We start from the raw sequence: 8,042 nt of genomic DNA on the forward strand, positions 1-8,042 counted from the left end.
GTTCAACAGTGAATACAAAATAAGACATCAGGAGTGTTTTCTGTCAGAACAGCGAAACTGTAGCATTCTTTTTAATGAGTAACTCCTTATAATATATTTGTTTATCCTATGAAGTGGTGTGTGGGGGGATACGCACTGGGTACCGGTCGAACCCACTGTTGATTAATAACTGCAACAGATTCACTTAGTGCTGAGTATGTGAGGTATTTGATCCAGTAACCACGGGATACTCTTTCCTGGTAACACTCCCAGAACCTAAGAAGACGATTAGCCTACATAATTGCTAAACTAGACGAACGATCTTCTTTAGTGCCACATTTATAATAGTTTTTAATATTAAGTAACAGGCATAAACACAAAAGTACTTGAAACAAAATAACTTAAAGTGAACAGAGCAATTTAATACTAAATCTGCAAACATGTCAAAAAATAATGTATATAGGCATTGGCTACAGATATTATAGCAATTACGCAGGATTTGAGGCATGTCGTGGCGAAATAGTTAAGTTGTCGCACAGGCCAGTATTGAGTAAATGAGCTGTAAAATATGGGAGCACAAAAATTGCCTAAAAATCCAAATTTGTTTTTCAATATAGATCAACAGTTTAATGTCTTATTAATCATGTACCAAATTATTTGTTGAATAGCGTTGAAAGGTAGACAAATTTCCCAAAAGCCCACCCCTTGAAAAGTGTTGAAAGGACGACACAATTTCCCTTAGTCCGCCAAAACCGTAAAGCCCAAACGTACGTAAAATTGTGAATTAGACTGCAAAGTTATTACTCGTAACTCTACTGATACATATTTGCCCCCACAGCTACACTTATCATGCTGCGAATGTCAAAATTTATATTCCGCAAACGTCAGTTTTCTGAGTATACTTTTCGAAAGCTAATTTTCCAAATGGCATTTTGCCGACCGAAATTTATGAAAATCAGTTTGCCGACACTTAGTTTGTCGAAACCCAGTTTTGGTCAGTCTTGGCGAATCTAGAATACGGTATTTTATACGACAATGTAGGAGACATAACTCTTTTAACTCGCAGCGTCATTGCGTGTATATGGACGTGGCACGTAACTAACTACCGCCGTAAAAAGGCACTTAAACATGTTTACATCATTCCATGAAATAAACCATAGAATCGAGGTAACCTCTACTCTTCCGAAAGATGGTTTTTTAAAGTGCACACTGGCCAGATGCGTACTCTGGAACTCATTTTTAATCTATATCCAAGGACCCTGGGTAAGGAGCGGTTCGAACCAGGGCCAATGTTAAAAGGCTGTAGTTTGTGGCGCCCCTGCCTTACCACCCGGAAACTCGACTTTTACACGCTTATTAAAGCATATAAAACAATGAAAATGATAAAACAAAAGATTAGTGGAACAACAAAATATATATGCACGTGCCCCCAGCCCAGTCACCGTTTTGCCATTTATTTTTAATTCACGCATACCAACACCAAATGTAATTTATTGAAATAAATAGAAATACATAATGTTTCAGTAGGAGCCCCTGGCCCACTCGTTCCATGTCACTGCTATACACTATCGCTAGAACACGTATCCACTTAACCTATATATTCCAAAAATGTGGTTCCCCTTCTTCCATGTAATGAATATTGTGTACCCCCAACCGTTGATAGGTATTTATGAAAATCTGGGTGGTGTATACGGGAGGACAACCTTTGGGCTTGGCGTATACTATGTATATAGTATAAGGCTCAGGTAAGCTTGCCTAACGTAATAATCAATGAGATGCAAATAAAAGAGTGCCCAAATGTGAATTGTATGCTGCTTTGCAAAAAGGGATTCGGCAAAGTTGGTTTCACAATTTTTGAGTTCTAATGCGCTTTATTTACTAATATAAAATATGTTTTAGTCTTCTTTTGAAAATAATGTACCCCCTACTCTATTCATCTACTGAAGAAAAGCAATGCCTTTGACCAAAAACACAAACGGAAGAAACCTCACCAAGTTCTAAATAATAATTAAATTAAATTTCAAATACATTGTGAATTGGCGCGCCCCTGGAAACCCGCATTGCAACGCCAGTTCCGATATGTAACGGATACATTGTTCGTTATCCCGCCTAACGAGCCATCAGACCCCAATTAGTACCCGGCGTTGGCCTTATTTGCACTGGAGTCTGCAGTACAAGAAGCAGGAACATATTCTTTGATAAAATGCGCAACTTAAATAGCCTATTAATAGGCCTTTATTTTAATAAATATTGTAATTACATATAAATATTTACATAATGACTGTAACTGAAACTATTTCAAAAACCAGATGCGTACTGCTTAATATAATTATTGTTAACCACAACCTAACATATTATTGTTGTTATATATGTTCACACTCAACGGCAAAAAATAATAGTATATTTCTAATTTAAAATTAATGTCTTTTATTACGGATATTATTTTCATTTTTTAAAACCAAAGGTCCTTGATTAATTTTGGTTATGAAAAAAAAAAAAACAAAGTGTCATATGGACTGAAACAATTTAGTAAATGTTTTTTAATCAACAAATTTAATTCATATTTATTTATAAACAAAAATGTGCAATCAAATATACGAAATTTGTACTTTAAAATGGATGATGATATTTGGTTAAAATGTGCATCTTCAGGCAACACAATTAATGTTAATGTCTGATTGATCTTAACTTACTGACGATCCTTTTGTGGTTGATGTGTACAACATAGAGTAATACGTGTTAGTCACGATACCAGGTGATACCACTCCGTTGCTATCGGTGACACAAAATGCATTCAAACGACGCCATTTTCTCCACTGCCAAACCGGTACTAGGACATTTCGTCGAATGACAGTTTGCGACGGACGTTTGGCCGACCGACAGTTGGCCGACAGACAGTTGACCGAAAGAAAATTCACCGACATCGGAATTCGTCGACAGCCTATTCGCCGACAATCAATTCGCCGACAGGCATTTTGCCGACAATTTATTTATGTGATGTGTTTCATGTTTCTTCGACAGGTGTTTTGTTTTGTGGAGGACTGGGTAGTCGCCATGGAAAGTCGTTATTTATGGACATGTAGATCTGAAGATTAGTGTCCCAAAATTCTGTTTAAAAACCTCATACTCATTTTATATACAAATTTCGGAAAACATTTTGAGCCACTCCGTAATTTCTTTTTCTTTCTTCTCTCTTTACTTTACTGTTAAATGTCATACTTTTTGTAATAATCGTATTGTTTTTATTGTTACATATACATACATACTACTGTACCAATATATTTTTAATAAATTACATAATTCCACTATTATTATATATTACACAAGAAAATTATGTAATGCCTAATTAAACGATTTAAAATAAATAAATAAATATATTAATTAAAAAATAATAATAATAACATACAAGAATGTGTCTTGAGGATATTTCCCGCACGATTAAACTCGTAACGGTACTGGTATAGTCTACAGGAGTTCGTGTTCGTACAGGTCATTCCATAGAAAAAAACCTTTATATAGGAGAAAGCGTACCTGTCGTTAGCCATAGTAACCTAGGTCAATACTAACTCCGGCTATATAAGATTGAAAGATAATAATCTTTTTATTGTAGTAGTGATACTATGTACACGTTTTAGTTATTGTTATTTATTCGTTAACGTTATTACATTTATATTTATATTTAATGTATTGTTTAAGTATGAATTACTATGTCCATGTTATATTATTCTTATGTATTAAAATTGTATATTTAGCGACGACGACGAGGACGACGACTATTAATCGTTATTAGATGATGAACCTGCAAGCGTAGGCCTAATCCTTATAATTCCTGTTGGTAATGATGTGATAAAAGTTAGCGACCCAATAACGATAAACAGGTCGCAGAAATTCTGAAATTTGACTGCAAATGCAAGGCTAAATGCTGTGAGCGAGTTGAACCTCAAGCTTTTTGCTGGCAAACCGACTTGAAATGATGGCAGTTGATAAGAGTGAGTACTGTTTGTATCACAGTGATATTATTGTTTAACTTAATTTTAATTGTATCACTTTATTAATTTAATTATTACAAAATAATAGCAGGGTGTTCCATTCCAGTGAATGTACTAGTAATAGTAGTGTGTAGGCCTAGTTACTATTTAATCATCTATGTATGAAGGGCCTGTATTTTTTTTTCATTGTTGTTATTGTCGATGAACTTGGTAATGGACTTTGTTGGAATGCAGGGCCTGTATTTTTTTTTTCATTGTTGTTATTGTCGATGAACTTGGTGATGGACTTCGGTGGAATGAGCTGCTCCACCGCTTCTAAATATTTTTTCATTGTTTTAACCTAATTTTAATTGTATCACTTTATTAATTTAATTATTACAAAATAATAGCAGGGTGTTCCATTCCAGTGAATGTACTAGTAATAGTAGTGTGTAGGCCTAGTTACTATTTAATCATCTATGTATGAAGGGCCTGTATTTTTTTTTTTCATTGTTGTTATTGTCGATGAACTTGGTGATGGACTTCGGTGGAATGCTTCACGTCGCCTTGTTTATGAAGCGGTATGCTGAAGAACATAATTTGGTTCAGCCAGGGCGCATACCAGATATGAGAAAAACGGATGCCGATACCATTCTACTGTCCAGTAGCGAGGCAAAGACTAATGTCCTCGTGAAATTCAATCAAGCGAGGAAGATTCTTAGTAAGTTATCTCACATTTATACTTTCTTAAATTGCATCACTACTTGCTTGGTGTGTGTTGTCATTTATACTAATACAGTATACTAAATTTTTATCTCAACTAACAATTTTTATACCAAATTTTTAATATTTCTAAGCATGTTTACTGGCTTTAATACCCATGTTAAACATCATTATCTCTTATTTACAGAACCAGATGAGCCAGAGATAAAATACAAGACATTTTGCAGATGCTGGAAGTCTCTCTTAGAATATTTAGAAGCGGTGGAGCAGCTCTACAACACAAGTCGGAGTTGATAAAGGTTGCTCAAGAACACCTAGAACTGACGATGGGGCAGAGGCGTGTATACAATTAGATGATAGCAGAGTCAAAGGTAATAATTAGCTTGGTGGAATTCAGGGCCTGCAAATTCCCACCTACTCCCTCCACCCCTAGTCAATGTCTACATTTAAATTTTAATTTTTTTTCTAAAATTATTTTCTATTTTTATCTTTAGGAGCAGGTGAAAGACATGCAGATAGGCATCCACAGATCAATGTTATTTGAAGGTGTGTCTCACACTATGCTTTTGACTATGCCCAGCAAGTCCTCTACCAATCGGACCCGATGCAAGCCGGGCCAACCTACTTCCTTACACCGAGAAAATGCAAGATTTTCGGTATGTGTTGTACCGGATTAACCAAACAGGTGTGTAGATTATTCTTATTATATATTTGTTTTATGCTGTGGTATTTTATTTTTAATTTACTAACTACTATTAATGTCCAGGTTAATTTGTAATTTTTTTTTATTGTTTAATAGGTGAATTATCTTGTGGATGAAGCGCAAATTATAAAGAATTGCTCATATTTTGTAGTCAACCTTGTCCACCACTTTTTCGAAAACTGGGGCGTTGGTGAGACTGTGGCATCGCTCAGAATAAAAATCAATTGAGGATGGTTTATCTGATGTAGCGAATGATGACTGGCCGGCACAGAGAAATTACAATCAATTTCATGCTCACTGACCATACCAAGATTTTGCCCGATGGTGGCTTTGGGCAAATAAAGCAGACTGAAGGTTACTAAGGTCGAGTCCATCCAGGGGATTGCCGACGTTGTGAATAAGTCAAGCAGTATGAATATTGCACAGGTCGTCGAAAAAAAGACTGAAGCGATGTTTCGCTGCAGCTGTTTGCCTGGAGTCTGTTTTTAGGAAAGTGGTTTCGGGAAATCCCTGATATTGGAAAGTTTCATCGCTTCCGATTCACATGCGAGAAGCCAGGCATCGTAATTGTGAAGCAATATGCCACGTCATCTGAGGTTGAATTAAACATATTGAGGCACAAAAAAATGGTGCTCTAACAATTGAAGATGATGTACTGCCATACATCGTCCATCCACCAGGCCTAACGATTGCTCGGCAGAATTACTTATTCAGGCACATCCGGCCCTACATCCGACCAGAACTTTTGATTTGGTATGCCCCGAACCAAGAGTTGTCTTAGCTGAAGAGGATGTCGCCGATTATAGCGAATTGCATATTCCAAGTGAGCCTCCAAAAAAGAAGAAAAAGAAGACCACCAAGAAATTAATCGGTGGTAGGATGTAGCCCGATATAAGAAGATTGGAAGTGCTTGATATCCCCGGTTAAAAAAAAAAAATTAAAAAAAATAACTAAATAAATAAATTTAAAGAAAAAACACATTTTTAATGCAGCCTGATATGATAGTTCATGTCTGAAGGTCCGAAGCCCTTGCATTGAATGCAGACGGGAAAGCTTGTAAAGATCAGATATACAATTTTGATACTTTTTTTTTATTCGAACATTAAAATACTTTTTATTGCATACTTTAGAATGATAGATTGTTTTGTTATTTACCAATTGTGTTTATAAAGTTATATAAATTATCATACCTGCATCGATATGGCCATTGTGTGCTTATGCTAAACTTGACTCTCATTGCATTTTGTAAAATAAAATATTATAAAGAGTAATTGTCTTCTTTTTTTAGTTTTCATGGCTTACAAATATTTTGAATTAGTATTCAATAACTTGCCATTTGTCTACTGTCGGGGATGGATCCATGGTGTTTCTGGAGGGTCTGTGAGGGGGGTGTTGTGGGGGGCTCGCATAAAAAACACAGGTCCTAGGAAAAGGTGGGACATAAGAAGGTTTTTTTGAGCTTGTGTTCCTCTTTTTAGATCCACCAATGACCGCAATGTATAAGCAGGGGTGGAGGCATTTTTTTTAAATAAAATGATATGTTAGATTGATAATAAATATAATTATTAGCAATATAGGTGTCTACAGCACATTTAAACAGAGGACTCCCACACAATAGTTAGCGGTAATCAATGCAGACATTGCTGAAAATTTGATTGATTAAATGAAGCTGATACACATTGATATTATCACTAAAAGAATCCGATATTTTTTTTTTTTTTTTTTTTTGATTGTTGCTAAATATATGAACATAATTGGGCTATGATTTAACAAATGAAGATCTAGTTAGATTTTTTTTTTAAATTTAGCATGCTGTTACATCATTGTATTCATGTTATGTGTGCCAAATTTCATTGCAATTGACCCATTATAACCCCCGTTGCTAGGTTGTTTATTTGACAATGTCACTCAGCATAATCTGTCTGTTTATCAGCACACAGTTCAACGAGTCAGTGTACTTTGGAGTACTATTTTTCTGAAACCTGTTCCAAGGTTATTCCAAACATGCATATCTTTAAACTCGCGTAACTTTTTAACCAACACTCGGATTGTATTCTTTCAACATTTTAAAGCGTATACATTACTTCTTTCTACTCTGGTAATATCTCAAACTTTTTGTCAAGTGACTAATTTCTCTTGACCATGCCACATTTAAAATGTTTTTCAATGTCAACCTAAATTATGCTACGTTTTGGTAAAATTATGCGTAGCATAAATGTTAAATACTACAGGGGTTTAAATTATGCTACAAGGCATAATTGTGCTACGTGTGGCCACGTTGGAATGGTTTGTTTCTCATGGATTGGTCCAGGTGAGATCATCGTAGTTTGGTTTCACACGGAAGCGGTGCTAGGATTATTTTCTATATTATATGCATATAATTAAAAAAACAAAATTTCCTTTAAAAAAGGTGTGTAATGTTTAATTGCTTCAAGTACAACATATATCCAGAGTTTATCTATAATTTAACCACAATTTTTGCACTTTTCACTGCCTCAATTCTGTTTATCACAGTTTTGTGTTTGTAGTTTAAAACACATACTATTTTAGTATACCCCTCAGTCATACCAGGGAACAGCTAAACTACTTGTAATTTATCTGTTCCCTGGTCATACTTGTACTAAATATCAATTAACCATTCATGCTTTATCGTCATTACTATTGTCACC

The 8,042-nt window shown here is 35.2% G+C and overlaps 1 long non-coding RNA gene across 1 annotated transcript; it reads left to right on the top strand.

Moving 5' to 3' along the window:
* The first annotated feature begins 4,875 nt into the window (after positions 1-4,875).
* LOC117119246 lies at positions 4,876-5,665 on the top strand. Its single transcript, XR_004447160.1, has 3 exons — positions 4,876-5,041; positions 5,165-5,355; positions 5,470-5,665. It is a non-coding gene; the product is annotated as an uncharacterized LOC117119246 (long non-coding RNA).
* Positions 5,666-8,042: the final 2,377 nt, after the last annotated feature.

This window comes from Anneissia japonica, unplaced genomic scaffold (assembly GCF_011630105.1).
Source record: "Anneissia japonica isolate Jap-2015-1 unplaced genomic scaffold, ASM1163010v1 scaffold287710_len209622_cov133, whole genome shotgun sequence".
NCBI lineage: Eukaryota > Metazoa > Echinodermata > Crinoidea > Comatulida > Comatulidae > Anneissia > Anneissia japonica.